Genomic DNA, 24324 nt, shown 5'->3' on the forward strand with positions numbered 1-24324 from the left:
AAGGCTGGTGACATTTACTAACCTGTATTTTTAATTTTTTATGATGCTATAATTTTTTTTGTTTAGACTTCTGATGCTGCCCACCCGCCAGGGACGTTACATCTCTAATTTCACATGTAATGATTCTTTCTCTTGTTGCCGTAGGGTTTTCTTATTCGGCTTGACGTGCCATAGTTTGTTTAAGTGCAGTTAGTTGTCTGGACTGGCTGACATCAAAGCCAGGTTCAGTACTGGATTAAAAACTATCAATATTCTAGAAGTTGTTATGATTCCAATTGGCATCGCCTCTATAACTATTCTTAAATCAAATTTGTTATACAGACTGACTCAGCAAACAAAGACAACGCTGCCGTCTGGCTTGCTTCATGTTTTGTACTGCTCCGACATAAACCACAGTCCAATCATAACCGGTGAAAACTACACTCGTAGCTGCTGCACATTTTCAGTGACACTCGTTTGTGACCTACACAGCAGTCCTGTACAGTTCAAAGAGTGATCATAATGTGCGATTTCTAAAGTGCACCCATTCTGGAGTTTTACAGAAAACTGCTTAAGCTGAACAGGACCCGCAACGTCAGCGCACAAAACAACAGAATCGCTGCAGAAAAAACTTCTATATCAAACATACATTATAGCCCGCGAGGGTCCGCTACATTATCAAGATACATCGTTCATCTTTTGTAAACAATTTTTTCCCTTAACATACATCACCACTCATCTAACCTAATCGTACAAATCAGTTATCATTTTGAGAAATGTTCAATTACAACAAAATATCTACATCTATTGACCCTTGAATCTTAAACTTCTAATGACATAACTCCTTCACTCAATAGAACACTTGCAATTGACAGCGCTTATAGGCGCAGGCAAAACTCACCAAGGAAGCACTTTGTTGTTTTTCTTTACATAGTTGGCAGACAAAAACTATAAGTTTCAGCTTAACATCAAAACGAGAGTCAGACTGAACTTTTATTTTTATGTGATCTGTGAGTTTCCTGATAACCTTTTGAAGAGGGTGACATGTTTAGGAGCTGAACAGTTTGGTTTCATCAGTACGGCTATCGACAAGTAATCAGCGAAAATTTGATATCCATTAATCATTTAATACCCTCCTATCGCAATAGATGGCAACGACTTCAAAAGTGATATAGTTGCTTTTTTTTTCTTAGTACTGGAATAGTAATATTTGTAAATGCGTTGTTTGGGGATTTGTGACTGACGCTGCGGTTATTTCTGTCCTGACATTTTCTAGAATAAACGATCAATTTAAAAGAAAAGAGACGATATAGAGTATGAAAGGTTTCAGAGCCTTATCAATGTACTTTCCAGAGGACTTTAATTGGACACTATTCACGATTTCGCCGGCGATTCAATGAATTTAGTAACATCTTAATTGAAGTTTGTCTACATTAGGTGACAGACACTCGTGAACACTGAGAGTCGTGACACATTAGACCCTCAACCAGAACTCCGCCCCGTGACAAACCAAATGACACCCTACAAATAAGCCTTATGTCATGAACCGTTTTTATAATAGTTTTTATACACTTTTCATTCATATTGTCATGCACTACTTGTAGATGACCTTCAAATAAAGTGTGAACCTAAATATTTATTTGGGAGTTTCATTGGGACGACTCCCTTTTCTCACTGCTGCATGACAAATTACTCTTTTCCAGGAACTGTAATTTACCTTCTTTTTAGTGAACTACAGGAACGATGGCCATGTAGATAATAGTTGTTACTGAGTCAGCTTTATGAAGGAGATACCCAGAAGATGATTTCCGAGACTTGTTTGTGCATGTGAGGTAGAAGTGCTGCACAGTATAGACGGCGGCGTTAGGCACTGGTGTTTCTGTGCAAACATGCCACATCTGATACAGCTTAGCTGGTGCTTCTTGTTCCTGCATTGTTCTCATCTCTTAACCCCGTTTGCATGGGGTCGATCACCAATTTCTGGGCAAAAACAACCAACATTGAAAGTATAGAGTTTAGTAGCTTCATGTGATGTCTTCCAAAGACTTGCTCTTTAAACTGAAGACAATAATTCCTCTCACAGCAGTTTCTTTTTTTTGAGAACGCACTATGCAAATACTTCACCTTCACCAGCTGAGAGGTCTCCCTCGTTTTCGCTCAGGTCCTCTTGTGTTTTCGAATGCGTGAAAAGTACTACCCTAAACAGTTCTTTGTACTCCGGCTGGTGAAATCATCCTCAAAGAGTCACCTCATCTTCTCAGAGCAGGACAAGTGGCAGCCATGAGGCAGTCGCCGCCTTGTGATGAGCCCATCCTGCTCCTCCTCTTGCAGCCCCAGTGGCAGCGCCCCGCAGCAGCTCGTCGTACTTCACCTTCAAGGCAGCTGTACTACGTGCGACCTCTTGAGCGCTAGATGCCGCGATACTGACTTCACCACCTCGCTCGCGTACGCAGGCACCTCGTATGTCAGTATGTCCCGTCTGGGGAGAGTCGGGGCATCTGGGTCCCTTCATCATCCGCCTCGCTGTCCAGCGCCTCCGACCCAGGGGCTTTTCCTCCAGCGCCTCTCCCTGCGTTTCTCTTTCCTCAAGGGGTGAGGACACCGAGTTGGTGCACAGGCTGTGGAGACGTCCGGTCTGATGGATCTCTGGGAGGAATGGATTTCCCGAGCTGACGAAGCTCCTCGGCCTCGCACGCTCCAGCTCCCCGCTCTTGGCCTGAAGCAGAGAGAGGAGAGCGGATAGGAGAGAGAGAGAGGTATGTCAGAAGAGGAAACTCACCAAGCTGAGGCACATTCCCGCGCACCAATTGTGTCTCAGACGACCAAGCATGAGTCTGTGAGTGCTTTGTGACTGATGTAGGATCATCCTTGTGCTCCACTGTTGCTTTGCTATCATTTAAGTAGCAATATAGTTGACAAACAGGGAGCAACGCAGAAGCTATTTGTCTCTCCCTGAGGTTTACTCCCCTTTTTATGCTGCTGTGGTAATATCTTGTCTCTACTATTTGTGTTTTGCAACTTTGGAACCTAAATTCAGAACCCAGTCATACAAAATCACCACTTTGCTCTACTTCCGGTCACTGTTGTTCATGTGCAAGTACACACGGGCTCGCACCACAGGTAGAGATTTCTCTTCAGACATACCTGGCAGCCCTCCAATCCCCGCCAGCTTGCTACCAGCGCGGGGGGGGGGGGGGGCTTTTTCACAGGGCGACGCTCGGCCGCGCTCGCAATCACCTCCCTCCCTGCCGAGCGCCTCACTGGCGAACTGATTGGAGGCGCGAAGCGATTGTCGTATGAGCCTGCCCTCTCTGCCACGCCACTGTCTGAATATCAGCCGTCTGAGTGGTTCGTCGTAGGCCGTCCCTGTAACAGAGACAGAGAGACAGTTATAACTTTGTCGTTGTTCATAATTCCTGATTCCGAATAACTTTATTAGTTACATTGAATTTAGATATAGTTAGATCCGCTCCCTATTACCTTTATAGTGTAACTGAAGCTAGAGCCGCAAACATAGCGTAGCTTAGCATAAAGCTGTTAAACGCAGCTAGCCTGGCTTGTCCAATGGTAACCAACCATACCACGCTCTGAAGCACCCCAATCACCAAAATCTTATATCTCATCTTATCACTCTTTAATTAAAACTAAAGGCATAAACGTTTGTAGTTTAGGGGGTGTTGTGTGTCTGAATATTTCTTGCATGGGGTAGTGACTTCCTGCCAATAACGTGTATTCCCCCAATTTAGAACTATTCCCTTAACATTAACATGACTACCAAACACATGCAGCAACCAAGAACTCAATGATAGTTGTTATATACAATCCAGATTATTCCAAAAGCGTTGTCAGGGGATTGAGGTGTTTCAATCGTGTCCGCTTAAATTGGCCTCCTCACTTCTCCTTGCCTTCCTCACCACAAGAGAGAGGAGAGACAAACAAATGTGGTTTTAGAGGGCTGAGAACCTTCCTTCACTTGAACGCATCGGACACCATGAATTTCCTCGGCCGTAGTTACGCACGCCTTCACTGCAACGGCTTCCGGGAAGCCGCTCTCGTGTATCCTTCGCTAGTTCCTCGGATACGCTACCGTGGAATAAGAAGACTTTGATACGGGCCTTCACCAAGGAGACACAAAGAACTTCAGTTCCAGCGAGGACTAGAGAGTCGATGGACCTACGTAAATAGTGACAATGATATGCGTATTTGTCTTCACTTTTTCCCACATTTACCGCGTTTGAAACGATTTCTACTGCGTGATGTCACAAGTTGTCAACCTCCAAGCAGGCGCGTGGAAATTTTGCCTTGTCAACCTGTTCCTATATAACCTTTATCAACCATGCAAGCTGATCAATGCTCTTCTCTTCACAACTGACTTGGAGTATTTAATAGTTTGCTTGTGGTTGCTTCATATTTAGGCCAAAAACCAAAGATGAGGCGACTTGTACCACAGCTAGAGACCAGGGTCATGATAAGACCAAGACTAGCAACTAAGCGAAATTCAACCAACTTTTCAGTAGGACCCGTGTATTAGAATCAGATCAAAATCAATCAGAGATATGGAGACGCCCCTCAAGCTCAAATTTGAACCCTCTTTCTTCCACCTCATCCTGGCCAATTTTATTAGTGATTTACTCCCACCTGACCTGGATTTTTGAGGGCGCATCCTAACAGTCACACACACTCATATATGCACATATTAGAGCTTAACTCTCAGGCAGCCACCACGGGAAAAAAGAGGAATGACCGCAGCAGTGAAACCCTGGAGTAAAAGACTTGCCTGCGAAGAAGGATTAGCCCAAAGGCTGAAAGCCTGAGACTCAGTGGGGATTTACTGCCTTACTGACCAAGAACTTATAGATCCAGTGATGATGCATTTAAGAGTTTTTTTGTTGTTTTTACCAGTTTAAGGAAAGTTAATAAAAAAAGGACTCCTTTCCTCTCTCACCCCATCAAAATGCATCAACAAAAGACACTGACGAGCTGAATAATTGTTATATTTGTAGGATTTGTCAGTCCATTGATTAGTAGATATTTGGGTTAGCTTCATATTCGGGTGCACATATGAGAGGGGTATCAATCTTTTCATTGAACTTTGGCAAGAAAGAGGAAATGCTTGTTTTCTCGTCCATATATTCAATTTATACAAAAGTAGAAAAGTAGCAATGCTCACATTGAAGAAGCTGAAAGCAGAGATGCTTGTCATTTTGTATGATAAATACCTAATAATGTGAATATTATCAAAATGTATTGTCATATCCTTTTTTTTCAAGTATTACATTTTTGTTGTTAAATTTAAGTCTAAAAAAAAAACCTACAACCACGTGAAAAGTCTTATCAGTAAGTTCAAGACCACAAGTGACGTTTTCAAACTGCTGACTAACATCCCCAAATCTTGAATCTATGATGCTATAGAACGAGGAAGAGCAGTCGGTCACTACCTCACTAAAGGAACCCTCTGAGCACATATGATACAGGGGGCTGTATCGAGTACTCTCACCTGAGTGAGTTCTGCAGCTCTTTCAGGCAGGAAACACTCTGAGTGCCGCAGGGCGACCGCTTCTTCTCTGTTTGGTAGAGGCCCTCAGCTTCAGCTCCTCCACCTGATGTGCAGCTCCTCCACCTGCGCTGCAGCAGCTCCACCGGTCTCCGTCTCCTGAACAGAGAAAACAGAGTGTGTTATGATAGACACTTCGTTCAGGCCTTTCTATAAAAACCGGTTGAAGATCTCTTCATAACGACGTGTCCGTTGTACCCCTGGATCCTATGCTGCGCCGCCCGGTTGTCCAGAACAAGTTTTGGTTGCTGTCCCAGACTCTCGGGCGACACGTCCAGCTGCTCGTACACTTGGGCGTGCTGGTCATTGACCGTCTGAGGAGGTCCACCTGCTTCGTCAGTACTGGAGGAGAGAGGACAGAGGGACCACACATGACGGACGGGCAGTTTGTTGTGTTGAAGTCTATAAACGAGTTGGTGGGTACCGATACTGGTTTATACCGATACCATTATTAGTAGTCCATGAAGCTGATAAACCGATATTTGGGAAACGATGTACATTTAGCAATAATGAAAATCTTAAAGTCCAAATTAAAGAGTTTTGTAATGTAACAGATTGTCAGATAGTGTTGTGTGGCAACTTAAGTCAGACTCATTGGTGAGTTGAAACCGAGCAGAGGGACAGACACAGAGGCTGAGCGGAGCCAAGTACGCACTTTTTACAAGTTTAACTTTATCGGGTTTCAGGCAAATAAAAACGCCAATACAGATAATCTGCAAACTGCACAAAAAAAACGGGCCAATAATCGGCCAGGGCAATATCTGCCTATCCCTAATAACACACATCCCGTCTTGTTATTGCTATTAATTATATTATTCAAATGTTACATTACATGACACAATAATAAAATACAATACAAATTCATTACATAGAATATCACACAGAAAGAAACAGGGACATTAAAAAAAAATCAGAAAGATTTTTTTTAAGAGAATAATATTAACTCACAAGAGAAAATATGAAATAATAGAATAATTACTCACTTTGATGTAGCATGCACGTGCTACATGTTTGTAAGCCGGATTTATAATGTCAACTTGTGCTATAACTGTACGTTCATACATAGGTAGACAATTCAAACAATTGATAAAAAGTAGGTCAAACTAGCACGCAGAATCAATAGTTTCTAATTATTAAAATGGTGCTCATATGTGAATCAGATAATGGAAAAAAAACTACTGGACAATTTTTATTAAACTTTGATAAAGTGAGCATGGGCTGAGAAAAAAAAACCTTACATTTGAAGCGGATCTGAATAACAGGGCGGATACGCACTTATTTTTTCAACTTTAAGTTACATTGTGACATTTGGTGCTGCATTAATGTGTGTTAAAATAATCAGAAGACAATTAGTTGCCGGCTGGACAAATTCACACTGGCGTCAACATTGCGATAAACAGCATGCCTTTGACCAAGTCTGCACTCTCCAAATGCCCTCTCTAGTTATTAGTGTTTTAGCTGCTCTGTTCTCAGTACACGCTGCATGTCTCTACAGCTCTATCAAGTCAATTCCCTTAAGAACAGTTTATCTATCAACTTTGCAGCGAGGACACTTTGAACCTTTCCTCGTCTAATCTTTCCCGCTGAAACTCAACAGATAGAAAACATACACTTCCCAGAGACCAACAGACCTGCACAGCTCACTGGACGTAACAGTCCAAAAGTCATGAGTAACATGTAGTTACATTATGCAAAGTCTAACGTGTAGTTCCGTTTTAAAGACTGGTGTTTCTGCTTTATGTAGATGCCTTTTTAATCCGTAAAGGGTGAACGCAACACAGAGAGCCCAATGAATGTAACAAGTTAATGAGCTGGAAATCAGACTGTTACGTCCACAAGGACCCAGCACGGTCTTAAGAGATTAACTCTGAGTTTCAGTCTGTGACATGTGGAAGGATTTAAGTGCCAGACGGACCTTACTCAACAAATAAAACTAGGACTGAAGTCCAGAAAATCTGCAAAAGCTAAATTTTGTATTTCTGTGACTGTTTGTTCAAATTAAGACCCAATCATTTTATTCCAAAGATCTATGGAAATTCACGTAAACCTTTCCTTAATCTTGTAGACGAAGAGCATTCTTTATCCCCATGTACATTATCTGACAATAACATTTTTTTCTGTCTTTACACAAAGAGCACGTGTTTCTGCAAGTGATTCGTTGATTATGATCAGTTTCTATACATCTTGTTTAGGAGAATTATCTATAAATAAAGATCAGTTAGTTGTTTTTTTTTACACCCAAAAATGCAGAGTTGGGTTAGTGTGGTGTGGTCCTGCAGATTGTCTCATAAGCTGCTGCCAGCCCCCCAAAAAACTCCACCAGAAGAAGCTTGTATGATGCCTGAGAAGCATGTGAAGTGGACATGTCCTCCCCATCCCCAGTGGAAATGATGCCTTGTACAGCAGCATGTTATTTTTTCTCTTTTAGTCTATGTGAGGCCTTGAAAAATCAGGGCTTCATGAAGGAAGCAGGTAATCATCGTCCTTTCCCAGGCCCGACCTTCTCATAAATTTACAGTATATCCTGGTCCTTGGATAAAAGGTCAAAGTCACCAGGTAAAACAATGACTCTCATCTCTTTACCTCACTCCTTAGTTGTTCCTGTTGTGGAGTAATCTGCTGCAGCCTTGCTCCAGCTCCCTGTTTCGCTCCAGAGACTCTTCCCGAGCTCGGCTGCCAGCTGTAGGTCTGATGGAGAGACAGTGAGAACCATGGTATTCAGACGCTTCAGTTTTAGTCTCACTGATGGAGACATGAGGACTTTACTGTACAAGCAGCTTTGAGAGGTTTGTTGTTGTTGGTTGGCAGGAGTCCAGTAACCCACTTCTTGGGCCACAGGGTTTATCAACTAACTCAACTGAATGCTCAGGTCTTCTGATAAATCAGACTGCTGGTGATTTCAGTCAACCTCTTTTTTTTGCCGCATATGTTGTGTCCTGCTGACCTGCCTGCTTTTTCTTCCCCCTGTCAGGTGCTTTCATGTACACTAACGCTTGCGGCCTAAATAAACACACCCTGAATGAAAATATCCAATAGCATATCAAAAAATCAATTCCAATTTTCCTTTTAAAAAATTCTACAAATGTAACCTTCTGTGCACCTGCAGGCATTGAGTTTGTAATGTGACCATTTAATTGTTCTATTTTAAATCTGTATGCCCTTATTTCAGTTTTTTTTAATAATTATATTATCAATAATATAAAATGATGATGTGGTTCAGTAGGGTTCGGAGACAAAGACTGAAAGAAAATCGTACCATGTTCAAGTCTTGCTGTCGTACCACGGTTCCTCCTCCCTTGATCTCAAATTCTTGCTCCACAATCGGTCTGTCAACATCTTCACGTTCAATCACAGTCCCACAGTTAGAATCAATCCGCTTCTTAACCATATCACAGAAGACTTTAATAAACGGTGAGAAAAAGGGTTCAGTCCGCGTCCTGCTGCTGTCTGCACGCCGCAACCGGTACGTGGGTGCGCATCTCCGGACTGACAGACAGGCACATACCTGACGAATCGCTGCTGCGTTCCAAGGCAACGTTTCCGGTTTTGAATTTCCAAATAAAAGCAGCCTTTGCGGCCAGCTTCTCTTAACAAGGAATGGGAGCGCAACCTGCTGGTAGTGGAACAAAGTGTGTGTTGTTACTATACACGGTATTTATTAGTTAAATATACACTTTATGTATAATAAGGCTAGGCTAGGCTACTTCTAACACCGTTTATGTAACGTTACCTGAAGTCACCATACCTGCCAATACCATCCCACATTAAACACCTCCTGCCCCCAAGCCGCGGAAATGGTCATAAACACACCTCTGGTTACCGAGTGCAAGTTGCAACTTCTAATTTGTTGGAGAATATACTTTATTTTTTGCTTCCCTGTGTCTCAGCTCGTTCCCCCCCTCGAGATCGTTACCCCCTACAACCTTAACCCTTACCCTGCTTTCAGGATCTCAGCATTCTCTCTGAGAGGTCACAACGTGAAAGCAGCCGGACAGGCGTATTGGAGGGAATTGAAAGTTGGATATATAACTCTCAATTGAGAAGAACAGGTACGTCAGACCCAGTGCCCGGGTTGTATTATCACACTGTGTAAACTGAGTGGGACTGTGAAATAGTGATGCAAATTGTAAAAGTCTATTTAATAGGACTAGCCTTTCTGAATAGTTAACTCGACATATCCTCTAACAACTCCAATGTTGGATTTTTAAACGTGCAGTTTGTGCTTTTACTTTAAGATTAGACCGCGTGGTTTCCATGTTTTGACTTGTCTTTCCTATGGTCGTTTCACCCTAACCGTTGGCTTCACCACACCTGCTCCTCCTTTGAAAACCGCAGCGCCCAGATCCGTGACCACACGGGGGCGCTGCAGCGGCGGGGTTGCACCATTTGCACCTTTCAAAGGAAAATTGCACTCTACACATTCGTGTATCTGGCCTGAGTAAAACTACTTACTTTGGCCAAATCATTATGTTACTATTTTGTTTAATACATGATGTTATGAAGCTACAATGCAAAATGCTTTTTCAGTGAGAATGAGCCATGGGAGCCTGGCATGCTTACGTCTGTAGGCTACTTCACCAGTTTTTATTTGTGATCTGACAAAACTGCTTTTGTTTTCAGTCTTAATTTCTGGAACTGGTTGCACTTCAACAGCTCTGCATCTCAGGACTCACGGACAGCATGATTATTGTTTGGAGACGTACCGAGTGGAGGGGATGTTTTTTTCTTCTCTGTTTGTAGCTGAACCAACCGAAGTGGAGTGGGACATCTGAGAGTAGCAAAGGGAAGACAAAGCAACACAAAGCTCTCGAGACAGGGGCAACTATTATTTATTCATCTTTCAGAGAGAATGTTTTTTTTTGTACTTTGAGTAGTTAGGTCTCTGGGAAGACAAGAGAGTGACATCCAGAGGTGGAGAATGAGCTGCTTAAATACAGAAATGTCCGGGTGAGGAATTCTCTGGCTATGCTCATAGACAGACACAGAGTCCTATACCATTTACCTTTGCCTAATACATAGTGCCTTTATTTTATGTAAGCCCTTCATTAAAGCCCATTTAGATGAAATGGACTCGTAAACTGCATTATGAATGATGTTTATTCCCTCTGTAGGTGGCACTGTAGTCTCATCATTTTTGGCTGAATCCCCTGTTCAGCTCCAACAGAAAGTGTGCCTTTTTTTTAAACCACAAAGACCCTGATTTACAGTAAATTATTCATTTGAACCACAAAATAACGTAAAATTGTTTTATTAGAATGTTTAATATGATCAATAGATTAACAGAGTTGTGTTGATCCACTCTAGATAATTTCTAGCATTTGATCAGCTTTCAGTTTCATTATCTGATGAAGACAGATAATACTTCCCCACGGTGTTGTCTCTGTGAAACATCCTGCCAGCCCAATGATAAGAGCGTGCTGCTTGACCGTAGAGGAGGATGATGAGTACAGCATGAACCTCTTCACCTCTCTTTCTTTCTTCTTCCATCGCTTCTTTTCCCTAAATTTAAACAAGCTTCGCTAGCTGCTGAGCAGAGATGTACTTCATTTTTATGTTTGTTGTGAGGGTGTTTATTTATTATGAGTGAGGTAGTTTAATCATTTCTACAATCATTCATGTTCTCTCTTTGTATCATTTCCATGGCCAACTCTATGTGGTAACCTGAACAGCACACCAGATCTTTAAATATCCTTTAAGTCACTGAATTCATTTGCTGCTATAACCGCCTTTATTCTTTTATTTTTAATTATAAATATACAGTCTACTTCCCATGGAGGCAAACGGAAGCTGTCTGTAGATTGACCCATGGATGGCTGTGGTGGTTTGTCGGTCTGCCACTTTATCTTTTCATCAAGCGCCATCATGAGGTCAAGATTTATGTGTCCAATATTTGGTGACATTCCCGTAATCCTCAGCGGTTCTTTGTCTATAAAGCTAATTAGAGAATGTTTGCATGCTAACACGCCAAACTAAGACGGTGAACATTATAATATTATACCTGCTAAACATCCCCACATTGTGACATTTAGTTTAAAGCGGTGCAACGTCTCCCAGAGCCTCACAGCCTCCTCACAGAGTCGCCGTTAATGTTGCTAATAGTTCAGCAGTGGAATAAGTTGAGACATTTTTACTAAGACCCAAAAAGCTTCACGACAATTTGATTTAAAAAAAAAAGAGTGTAAATCTATCAATGTTTGTACAGAAAGGTTTGTCTTTTATTTCCTTAAGGAGCTCTAGCGATGTTGGGTGACGTTACTTCTTGTTGAAGTTCAAAGTATTTCAAACAAAATGAGACCAGCTTCCCCCTCCCCGCGCACTAACCCCCCCACCCCCAAATCCTTCTGTTGGTTATTGGCCTGAACCTGGAAACACTGTGTGTGTATGCCTCGTTGTGCAGGTGGGCACAGTTTTTTTTTTTGTTGCTGTTTGTAGACCCTGGGCTTGTCTACAGAGACCACGTTTTTTTTTACAGTTGTGTTCTGGGGACAGGCAGCTTGCAAAACCAACTAAACAGAGCTGAATTAGCAAAATTCTCATGCTTTCTGTTACATCTACAGCAGTCAGATTCACTGTGTTCACTCAGAAGGAATCACGCATAGGAAGGCACTTTTAATGACCATTTTGCCACTGGTAGAGGCTAAAAACACGTTTAAAACTTGCCCTGTTTAAGCCTGTTGGATGCTAACGCTAGCATGAGGCTAACACGGTGTAGCAGCACCGATTATTTTGTTTTTTCTCTCATACTGACAGCACTCCAAATTTACAAGAACAGAGCTATGTGCTGGAATCGATTGGATTCTCCTTTAAGGTCTTGGATTACTAAGTGTCCATACCAGGAATCACAACAAATTCACAAACGATCTTGTAAGTGTTGAGGCCACAGTTCATCTCATTAATTTACTAATCCCGGTGGAATGATTCAGCCAGGTTGAGGATTAGCTTGGTAACATCACAGTTTTTCTGCCTCTTAGCTCCAGCCCTTTCATCTCTATGTGCTCTCCTCTTTTTTTTGTGCCCCACCCCTGTGTGTTCCCTGTCTCCCCATCCGTCCTATGCCATCCCTTGATTTTGCCCTTCTGTGTTTGCGGCTGTCAGCGAGATGAGAGAAAGGCAAAGCAGGAAGCAAGTGCTCCCTGCGGGATTTTGGTTTCTCATAGTGATAAATAGCTGTGATCTTTTTTTTTGCGGAAATTAACACCTGTTTGTGTTTGCCCCCCCATCTTTACTGACCACCATGGCATTTTTTTGCTTTTATTAATGCTGTATTGCCTTTTCATTTTGGATTTCATGGGGTGTGAAATGTCAACGACGGAATGGGAACCAATCTCCATTAGGCCTGCGTTATTTGATCACTAGAATTGACAGATGCAAAGCAACATCCAGTAATGCTTTCTCTGTGGAAATGAAGCATCCTGAAGCAGCACAATAAAGCTTTGCATGTAAAAAGGAAGTCAGATAAACCAAGAGAGGAAATTGAAATATGGCAGAGGAGGGGGCAAGCCAACAGGATGATTACCACTGGTTCTCACCTACCCATTCACAACTCCTCCTCTTCCCTGCAGCGATTTAGGTTAGCGATAGTGTTTCTTCTGCTACCATAGCATGGGAGCAGTGACATCAATGGGCGGCAGCGTCTGGTAATGGATCGATAAAAAAGGCATTAGTACTTACTGCTCTGTTTCCACACCAACTGTTTTTTGGGGGGGGGGGGGGGGGGGGTGGGGGATCCTCTTGATGTTTGAGAAGAGGAGCAGGGGATGGGTGTATGGGATTTTAGGAAGTGCTTCTGTAGAAACTTCACACCACACACACACAGTGTGTGTTGGTGCTTGTTTAATGTCAATCTCAAAGCTCTTACATTGGCGAATCCATCGTGACAGAGAGCAGTGAGCCTGCAGCAATTCTAATTTATGATGTTTTATTTGACTGATGTCCTTCCTCTTCTACTTCCTTTTCCTCCACCGCATTTTTGTTCTGGACATGAACACAACAAAAGTCAAAAATGGGAACATATACTTGCATTGAGAGCAGCCACTGCGTTGCCATGACAACCATGCGTTTGCAAAATCAGCATGATGCCAACTATCATCTAGGATCACATATGGCTTGTGTAGGGAATACACAGACGCTGGCAGAAGACACACAGGCACACATGCTGTGTACTGATGTACATGCATTATATTCTTTTATTATTGCACCGGTCCATCTATGTGGTTTACACACTGAATGTAATAAAACAGAAAATTAGAATGAAATATATTGCAAAACAGCACAGAGATACCAGAGAGAGAAGCTGATGATGATAACAGAAATTGGATTTGGGTTAAAGATAGGAACTGTTATCACATAACACCAACATCAAGGCCTCATTGGCAGGGGAAACCATAAATTTACACAAAAAAAGTTAATTTCCCAAGTAATCTCCCACCCTGGGCGCGTGGGTAAAACAAACCTCTGTGAAGTAGATGAATTTTGCTAATCTCTTCAATCTCTCTCGCACGCTTCAGGGGATCACAGAGGCACAGAGATAGAAAATTACACTGGTGCCTAGTTTGGCACTTATATTTTATGAAAACAGACATCTTACTGCTGTGATATCCTAAGCATGATGGTTTAATGTTCCCGCTGCACAACACAAGAAGAAAACATGATTTTACCATCATCCAAGAGAAAAAATGTCTAGAAGGGGAAGGCATCTGCATTAAGTCTGTTTCGTGTTTTTTTCACATGTCTCACTGTATTTGTTAAAAGGTTACTGACAGCTTGTGTGTGGTGTGTTGTGTGTGTGTGTGTGTGTGTGTGTGTGTGTGGTGTGGTGTGTGTGTGTGTGTGTGTGTGTGTGTGTGTGTGGTGTGTGGTGTGTGGTGTGGGTGTGTGTGTGTGGTGTGTGTGTGTGTGTGTGTTAACATGGCTGATGTTTACAAATCAAACACGGTGAGATACACCGACAGGAGGGATGATGTGTTGTGAGAGAAAGAGAGGGTGATGCTTAGTTGCATGTTTTACAACGCAATCCAGTTGAGACGTGAAATGATTATCAAGGAATTGATTACTCAACCAACAAAATATAATAAAGACATTTATGGATAGCAATGTTGGTCTCTCCACTTTGCTCTAGACTCTCTCACAACTATTGGATAGATTGCCATGATTTTTTTTCTTTCTTACTTTGTCCGTCCATCCATCCATCCTTCCATCCATCCACCTCCATCTTCTGCCTCTTGTCCTGGCTGGGTCACTGTGGCAGCAGGCCAAGCAAGATAGTCCAGATTCCCTCTCCCCAGGAACATTTTCCAACTCCTCCTGGGGGATCCCATGGCGTTCCCAGGCTAGTGAGATATATCATCTCTCAGCGTGTTCTAGTGTACTTCAAGGTGTTTATCATTTGAATGTGTCTGGAAAACCTCTAGTGAAGGCCGCCAGGTGCCTCGTGATCAAACGCCTGAACCACCAACATCCAAGCTTCTGACCATAGGTGAGGATTGGAGCATAGATTGGCTGGTAAATCGAAAGCTTTGCCTTCAGGCTCAGCTCCCTCTGCACCCAGCGGTACAGTACAGACACGCCTGACAGCGGCAGCGCACCAATCGCTGGGCCACTCACGCTCCATTGTACCCTTCATGAACAAGATCCAGCAGCAACTCACTCCCAACTAGGGTTGGGCATCGTTTTGATTTTAACAATTCTGATTCCAATTATTTATTTAGTTTTAATTAGTTTAAACAGATCACGTGCTTATTTCACAGATAAGAGGATCTGTCCTCCCCCCTAGGTCCCCTCCTTCATCCTGTCGTTAGCTGGCATGCACCTGACAGGTGGTGCGCCCACATGAACTGTTTTTACAGTTTACGCGTTTCTCAGTCTCAATGACTACTCAAAGCGCTTTACATAGTACAGGAACCATTTACACACATTCATACACCATGGCGCAGCATCGGGGGCAACTCGGGGTTATCACACCTGTGTATATTCATACACTGTGGCCAAGGCCACCTGCTCATTTACACACGGATGGCGCAGGATTGTGGGCAACTCGGGTTTCAGTGTCTTGCCCAAGGACACTTCAACATTGACTGCAGGGCCAGGTATCGGACCACCAACCTTCAGGCGACCGCTTTACCACTGAGCCATAGCCGCCCCTACAGGGCTGTACTTTGTATTTAGTGTTACTACCAAATGTTAGCATGCTAAACTCTAAATTAAGATAGTATACGCATGAATAATACTGCTTAACATTAGTATTTTGGCATGTTAAGTCAAAGCACTGCTGTGCCCATTCATCTGATGGAGCTGCCATGGCTGTAGCTGTGTCTTGTTAAAGTACCCATTAGAAACATTACCCAGTCCAGCTTCTTAAATAGAGTATTTGTTGCTTTCGTTTGTCTTATGGGATAGTCGAGCCTCATTTATTACATTTGATAGAACAATGTTCAGAAAAAATAAATCTGGTTTTTTAACACTGCACTTGGCATGATTGCATTTTGTGGATCTGATAATTTAAGGACACACAAAAGCTGAAAAAGCTGAGCTGACCACTTCTCTCCCGCAAACAGCCAACTGCTGAGTGAAGACAAAACGTCCGGGCAGCTGGCTCCGTTATCTGTACTGAATCTGAAATGCTTCTCCTTGGATCTGCTTCAAACTACCATTTTGAAGCAAAGCACTTAGGCATTTTTTGTCAACAGCCATAATCAAAATGTGTGTTTTTGGATGAGTTTTTGCCACCTCAGCCAGAATCTTCACTGTGCCATTTTATTTCACAGCCAGTTCCTGTTTTAGAGTTTTCCTCACAAGCAGATTATGTTTAGCAGTTACACAAACAGGACTGCAGCAATATGAATTAAACTGATAAATGGGTAACATCAGAATGTTTATCCACAGCAATTTCACCTTTTCCCTTTGTAAACTAGCCTTATTTTTTGCAAGTCCAAATACGTATTTAGTGTTGGCTATGTATCCAGTGTTGACACCTTGTGTTGGAGTCCTGAACCTTTCAGTCATAATCAGTCAGTCACAAAATGTAAGGGCATGGCTTGCACCCAGTCTAAAATATTCTGCTTATCCGGTCAGTATTGCACTATTATTACCGCTCTTCATCACAGACCACACCTACAACACCCAACTGTGGTGATCAAAAGATCTATACCTTTTAACCCCTAGAGGCCAGTGCAGCTGTTTTTTTCTCATTCAGTTTTCTGTTCATTCTGCTGCGCGCTGCATAATCTTTACATCTGAATGTGATAATCTGCTGTATCATCTGTCTGTCTGCTGCCAAAGGTTCCTCAACGTGCAAAATGATTGGTACTCTACGTTATTTGTGTTTTTTTTTCCTCCTCATTTTCTACTCGAATATCATATGTTTTTGGCTAATGATATCAACTGCTCCTCTGATTTCCGGTGTCTCTTAAACTGCTGTGTTCTGTATTTGCCGAGCATGATGGAGCTAACCACTACCAGGTGTATTCATCTAAGAAAGGTAGTTTATTTATTCAACTGGAAAAAGATGCAACCTCTTACATCTTGGAAAATGGTTTACATCACCATGAGCATCAAGAGATGTTTAATTTCTCCAAAAGCTCAAAACAGACTAGATTATTGAATACTGACATGGTCAAGAGAATACAATCCCGTTCTTTCATTCGACTGTGTGACAGGGCGGGTGAATTTAGTGACAGACATTTATCAGCTGGAGAGGTAATTTGCAATTGTCTTAAAGTAATGAATGTCAGAAAACAAAGCAAATTCAACTATTCTGACAACCTATAGAGAAGAGAGTGTGTGTGAGAGAGAGAGGGAGTGGAGAGAGAGAGAGAGAGAGGGAAGATGCTTGTGGCTCAGGTTTTTGCAGAGCTCAACCTAATTCGGATTGGATCAGGAGTGTGGTGTGTGGTGTAGTGTGTGGTGTGTATGTGTGTGTGTGTTTCCATCCCTGAAGCGTTTATAGTGCCGCACCCGTTCCTCTGTGCGTAAAACCTCCCACGTACATCACATCATCATCATCATCATCATCACCACACAACACGTTTTATTCTTCCAGCAGCTCGGGACGAGTGGGAGGATAACGGTTTCACCTCGCGGACAGGTTGGACACAGAGATGGGAGTGGAGCGGCGGCTTCTCTGGCTATGACACAGACACACCGGGCGGCAAGGATGGCTCTAACCAGCCGGGAATGTTGTGCTTGATCGGAACCTCCTGCCTCTGGCTGCCGTTGTGGGCGGAGGTACGTACTCTGTCTAATGATTATGATAGTGATGGGTTGATTTGCTATGTGGCCTGAATTTTTTTTTTTTTTTTTTTCTGTCCCGTGACAGTCACGCTTTGATGAACCTGAGCTGCGTTTTTACAACAAAAACTAGGCTAATTAGGTCGATAATTAGATTGATAAAATGCTTCATGCTTCACAAAAAACCCCCATTGATTTCTTCTGGGTGAATTTTCAACAAACAGGTGCAGGTCGGGGGGTGAGAGACACCAAACACCTCTAATCTTTTTTAGCCAATTAATGGTGCAATCAAAGCGCATTGTAGCCAACATTAAGCGGCTCGCCGCGCACACACAACCACACACACACACACACACACACCACACACACCACACACACACACACACAGAGTCATGCCTGCCTCCATCACATCCCCCCACCCTCCTTCAGTCCCCGCGGGATATCATGAGAGGAACCCGTCGGTGTCCCTCCCCTCCCCCCCCCCCCCCCCCCACCCCCGCGGTGCATGGAGGAATGAACCCTGTACGGGCTGTTGAAGCTTGTCACAGCATATCGGTCAGCTCAGACATGCTGAAGCCGAAAACTAGTGGAGCAGGTGGGGTTGTCAGGTTTTGGTCGGTCAGAGCGAGTCTCAGCTGGAAGTCAGGTTCAAAAGACATTATTGTAAAAGAAAATGTCTTATTAATGTCGTAAAAAAAACAATCGAATAAATGCTGAATATCATCATTACATTTTGAAATTAAGTTCTTATTTTTCTTTTATCCTCTTCCTTATGTAGCTCTACAGTAAATTGTGTTGTGCTAATGTGCTTCATATGAGCTGTGTAGTGTGTGTAGAAGCCATTAGAGAACAGGGATGTGCGGATTTAATTAGACCCCTAACACTGGAAGCAGCCATGCATGTACACAATAGCACACTGCAGATGAGTTTCAGCTTCTTTTTTTTTCATGTCACTTCATTAGACAAATCTTTTAATCGGGAGAATCCTGAATTCAGAAGGAGGCTGCATAACATCTTGACAAAACATCAAAGATGTTCCCAATAAACACAAAGGAACCAAACCGACCTATGGCAGCAGTCATCTGTAACCTGCAAACTCTGAATCACCTCCACCATCACTTCATTTTATTTTACGGATCAAAAGACGGTATTATAGCTCCATGTTAAACCTAAAGTGTGTTGTGGGATCAAGTTCCCAACAACCATCAGGGTGTCCTGGGGTCCCATTCAGGACCCTGCATGCCAGTGCACCCTGTGTAAGTAAATATCATATGTAAACTAAATTGGCATAAATACTGTAGCAAACCAACAGCTCCCCTAAATTCCATGTTCTCACAAACCATTACAAATGATTCTTAATAAATAATCGGTATATTATGTGACAACATGGTTAAGGTTTGTTTATGTTAGGGAAATATTTTTGTATTGTTCTCCGTAGAAGAACAGAAACCTTACCAACAGCAACCAATCAAGATAACACAGATTTTATCATTCAGGACCAACACTGTGACATCACTTGGTGTCCAGCAGTGATTTGTTTTCACCTAGAGCATATGACTCCTGGTTCTACATTTTTCCATCTGTACAGTCCCTGCTTCATGGTTTGTGTGTGTGTGTCTGTGTGTCTGTGTTTTGTGTTTGCATGGCCAAGCACTGGACGCAGCTGTGAGAGCATCATAACTGATTTGCGCTGTAATCGAGCCGTGGGATTGATGCAAATGGAGATATCAGCATCCATGTTCACTACCACAGGTCACCTGTTCCTGCTGTAATATCATTAAATAGAGCTGAGACTTCTGGGAGGTATTTACTGTGTGTGTGTGTGGGTGTGTGTTGTGTGTTTGTGTGTGTGTGGTTGTGTGTGTGTGTGTGTGTGTGTGGTCTGTCACAGAGAACCAACTAGACAGCAGAACTCACCTGTGTGAAGGTGAAATGGGTTGTGTTTCACTGCCCTCACTCCAGTCATTCCACAGCGGCAGCACCGTGAGCGTGTGTGTGTCCTCTCCTTGTCTGCAAGGTGCCCGCCGTGTAGAAAAAGAAAAGGAACCACACTCCTGTTTGTTACTATTACAAATAAAAAAAGGCAAATTCAACTATTCATTATGATTAATCACACGTGTGTTTGTGTATGTTTACATTGTGCGTCACATACCCTGGTGCCTAGTTACCGGTCTGTTTTTTCATTTGACTGGTGCTCTCAGCCGTTAATAAATAACTCATTAACAAGTGAGAGTAAATTGTGAAAGTACTCTTCAGTTTACAGACTTTTCTTTGTTCATGATCTGAGAGTTTTTTTCTATTCAAGAATAGGCAGAAACACTTTCGCCAAGGTCGAAGCATAATCCTGTAATAGAAAATGTCATGAAAGCATCCCTGTGTTGTCTGTTCAATAATGAGTCAGGTTCCTCCTTCAAGTGGCCAGTTAGAGAGTTAGGATAAGAGCTATGATCCGAGAAATTTCTTATCTAAATAACGTAAATATTGAACTATTTTCCACGCTTATGTATTATGTACTCTAAATATGTAGCTACCTGCAGGAGATGATTAGCTTGGTTAGCTTAGTTTAGCAAGACTGGAAACAGGGAATAAGCTACCCATGCTCTGTTCAAAGCCAACCAAATCTATGAGTAAAATTAGACTCCAGGAAGTCAGAATGAATGACAAAAAAAAAGCAATTAGGACAAGATGTGAATAATATCAGTGATGAGATTAGTAAACATGAAGTATAGTTGTACTGTGTAGGAAACATACATTAACTCAATCAAGTTTGTTTCATTTGTTGTGACATTATCGATCAGTACAGTTCACACATACATTGCTAAAGCTTGTTTTTTTTGAGCATCAGTAAATGCATTTGTCACTACTATAAGACTTATTTCTCTCCACTACTGTACACAGACGTATGTATGTTCCTGGACCCAATGCCTAATGTTCCCACCAAAGTTTCTGAGATTTTCTGCTAATTAACAGCAAACGGAACTGAAATCAAACCTCATAACCTCGGCGGTCTTTCTTGCTGTTGTCTGCTCTTGTATCAACAACAAACAAGCATTAGAATTCTGAGATTATCAACTAAATTTGCTCTTGGGTCTAACTGGCTGCATCTCTCTACTCGTCTGCAGGTGTGGCTGAGGACAGTTACTTAAACGAGGTGCAGAACTCAGGTGAGTGGGAGGTGAAACTCTGAACACAGCGCACTCATCCTGTCTGTACTCTTACCTATAGATCGTAAAAATCTAGAAATCTGGCCTCTCCTCCTACACCATCTCTTCCTTTCTGTTTTGTCTGTTTTTTCCTTCCAGTTTAACCCAATTCTGACTCAGACACTTATGAAACCCCTCTATTGACGCTGCTTCTTCCTTTATTTATCCACCTGCCTCAGCCCTGCTCCCCACTCTGTCTTACCTCTCCTCTTCACCCTGGCCTACACCCCTCTGCTTTTAATTTCCCTTTTTTCTCTTCTTTCTCTACATCCCTGAGAGGAGAGGAGACCATGTTGGGGGGTAGGGCGAGGAACTCCTCGTCAGGCTCATTTCCAGAGCTGAAGTATCTGTGCTTTAGCAGCCGTACATTGACAATGAATTGTATTAAAACATACACGCTCACCTATCTGCAAAAAACAGCTAACCAGCTAGATCATGTGGTAAACTCCTCAAGGCTCTCCGTTGTCCACACTGTATATAAACCAGTTAAACAGTGTAAAATAGAGAGGCCATTTTTCCATATTCACATCTATTATGTGTTGCTTTATGTAGTAGATGTGGTTTCCACACATCACCCACCCCCCATACAGCAAGCCTCCGAGTGTGAACCGTGTCAAATACTCATTGTGGCTGGGAAATGGATATGGGTAGCAGGGAGACTGAGTGTTCCCATGGCGATGGCAGAATACTGTTGTCGTGGCAATGAGGATGGTGTTAGCGGTGAATATTGTTTTTGTGTGTGTGTGTTCTGTGTGTGTGTGTGTGTGTTTCGCTGTGGTGTTTGAATAAAAAACATGAATGAGACATATGTGACGAGGTAGGAAGTGAAATTGATAACCTTAAAACATGAAGAGACAATTTAAGATGTCTTGCTTTTGCTGAAGATGTAATGAGAGAGTGAAAATGTTGCCTGGTTCGTTACGTAATGCTTTTTGACTTTATTAAATTGAATCAAGCTGGCTTTTAAGGTTTTATTACCATTACACAGACCGTAAACAGGTTTAAAAGTATTTTAATTACACCGACACATAGATATGTTGTCATTCAAAAAAAAATTAACGAAGAACGCACATGTCCAGTAGGAAGAGCCCAGGTGTTATAATTAATAACATTATGGTGAAGAGTCCCAGTGAGCCATGACAGTGAGCAATACCAGGACCCTGAAACTGAAGCAGTTAAATGGAATGTCAGCCATCGTTTTAGTATATAACCTGTGCTTTTCCTACAAAATGTCTTCTGTGAACGAAAAAACCTGATTCTGAGCTACGACATGACCAACTAGACCCTACAACTGAATGATCATCGAGTTAAAATGACACAGAAAATAAGATTACCCTCTTCTGGTAATGACTGGCAGGGTTCTGGAACGTAGTGGCAGGCTAAGGCCTCCTGTGATACGAACTGAGCTAACTAGCCTATCAACAGCCACACAACACTTTAAACTTACACTTTTATAGTTTTGTACTGTATTTATGTAGTGTTGGTATTGTATTGTGTATTTATTGCATTGTATTTATGCTCTATTTTTTATGGGCATTAAGGCAGGTATTAGCACTGTATTGCCATTTTTCTGGATGAATAAACTTGACTTGACTAATGTATGAGAATAGCACTTTATGAAATCACAAAGACAGTTAATTATAACGATTTCAGATAAAAAATCAACAGTAAATTCAGGATGCAGCAAATATGTAGATTGATTAATGTTTTAATCGGTTTTCAGCAAAACCGCCGGACATTGCTTATTCCAGCTTTTTTTTTCTGACACGTTATTACAAAACGATAATTGGGATAGAAAATTAAGACATTATTTGTGTGTTCAAGTTATGCAAGACGCCCAATGAAGCAAGATACATGTTGGTGTATTTTGATAATGTATTGCAAAACTTCGATGTGTAAAAAATCCACCAAGAGCTCTGGAAATAGATTTTTTTTAAATAACTATCCATAGCTGAATTAGAATACTGTCTATAAAATTATCATTACTTAGTATTTACCTGCAACCAAAACCAAACTAAAACAACACATCACTTAACCAAATAGTGATCATCTGCACATTTTGCAGTTGATTTGTTATTTCTTTAACAATTTCTCATTTGATCTCTCGCGATTATAACAAAGGCATTTTTGTTGTTGTTGATAAAACTGTTGCATGCAATCAAACATATCAGCTGTATTTAGTAAATGTCCACAATATCACAAATCACTGAGTTTCTGAAACTTCTATTCACACCGGACGACTGACGGGAGCGATTATCATCGGCCCCAAGTTTGAACCAAATTCATTATCACAAGGATTAAAGAAAGGATGCAGTTCCTCAGTGAAGACGCACTCAGTAAAAGTATAAATGAGTGTTGCGGTCTGGACGTCATAGAAAGAAACTTCCCTCCGTCATAATCCACAAACACACCGACCCGCTCCACTTTGCCCAATGTACCGGCACTTTAGGAGAACACAGGTTACGAATTTGTCCTTTTGAACACATGGCCCAGAGTCCAGAGTGAGGACTCCTACCAACGCCCCCTTCTTTGGATTGACGCCTTGACCACGCCCAGATTCCACTCAGTCTTTCCGCCCACAAAGACCTCAAAGTAAACCTACATGATGAGAAGCCTCTCTGTCCCAGAACTGCAAGTTGTAGTGAACATGTTCGGGTTCAGGTTTCTCCTTAAACTTAAATCATTGCCTCCTCACCTGTTTCCTGTCATTAGATAAGATGAGCATAGGTGGAGCTGTGTCGGGATCGAGCACATGTCCACCTCATACTGCTGCACATATCTCAGCGTAGCATCATTTAACTCATCTGTGCTGTTGGGAACTGCTGAATGTCTGTGGTCATTTTATTCAGCAACATTTGCAGTTGAGACACTGATTTGTTCAAAGTTTTCCGTATGTGGTGTATCTCCACTTGTCTGTTAAAACTGAATGTGACAAGTCCATTGTGTGTGGTGGATGGATGATTTGAAGCTCTGGAGGAAACAGCTGGTCTTCAGTCTGTTTCAGCTCCCTCAGCTTCAAGGTCGTCCTCTCAGCTCGGTGATCTCTCGCTCCATTGTGCTAATAAACACACCTGCTTGTTCTTCTGCTTTTTTGCTTCTCCTCGATCACATTCACAAGCTCTGTTTGACTCTTCCGGATCTCAAGATCAGCGCCGATGTGAGGTCTATTTGAAGCGTCTTGAACTGCGATGCAAGCTCTGAGATGAAATGTGTGACTTTAAGGTCCGGCTCCTTTCAAAGTTCCTTACAACGGGACACTGGCTGACTGTATGTCGTCCCGTAGGACTGATACGGACAGCAGAAGTGTGTGTCCACATGGAGTGGAAACTGGCCGAGTGAACACATCCGCAGATGGGACACATA

The 24324-nt window shown here is 42.3% G+C and overlaps 1 protein-coding gene and 1 long non-coding RNA gene across 4 annotated transcripts in view; both read left to right on the plus strand.

The window, feature by feature from the left end:
- Nucleotides 1-24324, plus strand: part of LOC116671722 (neurotrypsin) — a 76083-nt gene that overhangs the window by 8472 nt on the left and 43287 nt on the right. The window contains exons 1-2 of one of the 3 annotated variants that reach the window (XM_032503136.1): nucleotides 17552-17755; nucleotides 20881-20922. The exons of the other annotated variants lie outside the window; for them this stretch is intronic. The gene's annotated coding sequence lies outside the window, so the exon portion shown is untranslated. Of the gene's footprint in view, nucleotides 1-17551; nucleotides 17756-20880; nucleotides 20923-24324 lie in introns of those variants that run through there. 3 annotated transcript variants of the gene reach the window in all.
- LOC116671774 (uncharacterized) overlaps nucleotides 23501-24324 on the plus strand; it is a 23488-nt gene continuing 22664 nt past the window's right edge. The window contains exon 1 of the long non-coding RNA XR_004327356.1: nucleotides 23501-23596. This is a non-coding gene — a long non-coding RNA (uncharacterized LOC116671774). The remainder of the gene's footprint in view (nucleotides 23597-24324) is intronic.

The sequence above is a fragment of the Etheostoma spectabile genome, chromosome 21 (assembly GCF_008692095.1).
Source record: "Etheostoma spectabile isolate EspeVRDwgs_2016 chromosome 21, UIUC_Espe_1.0, whole genome shotgun sequence".
Lineage (NCBI taxonomy): Eukaryota > Metazoa > Chordata > Actinopteri > Perciformes > Percidae > Etheostoma > Etheostoma spectabile.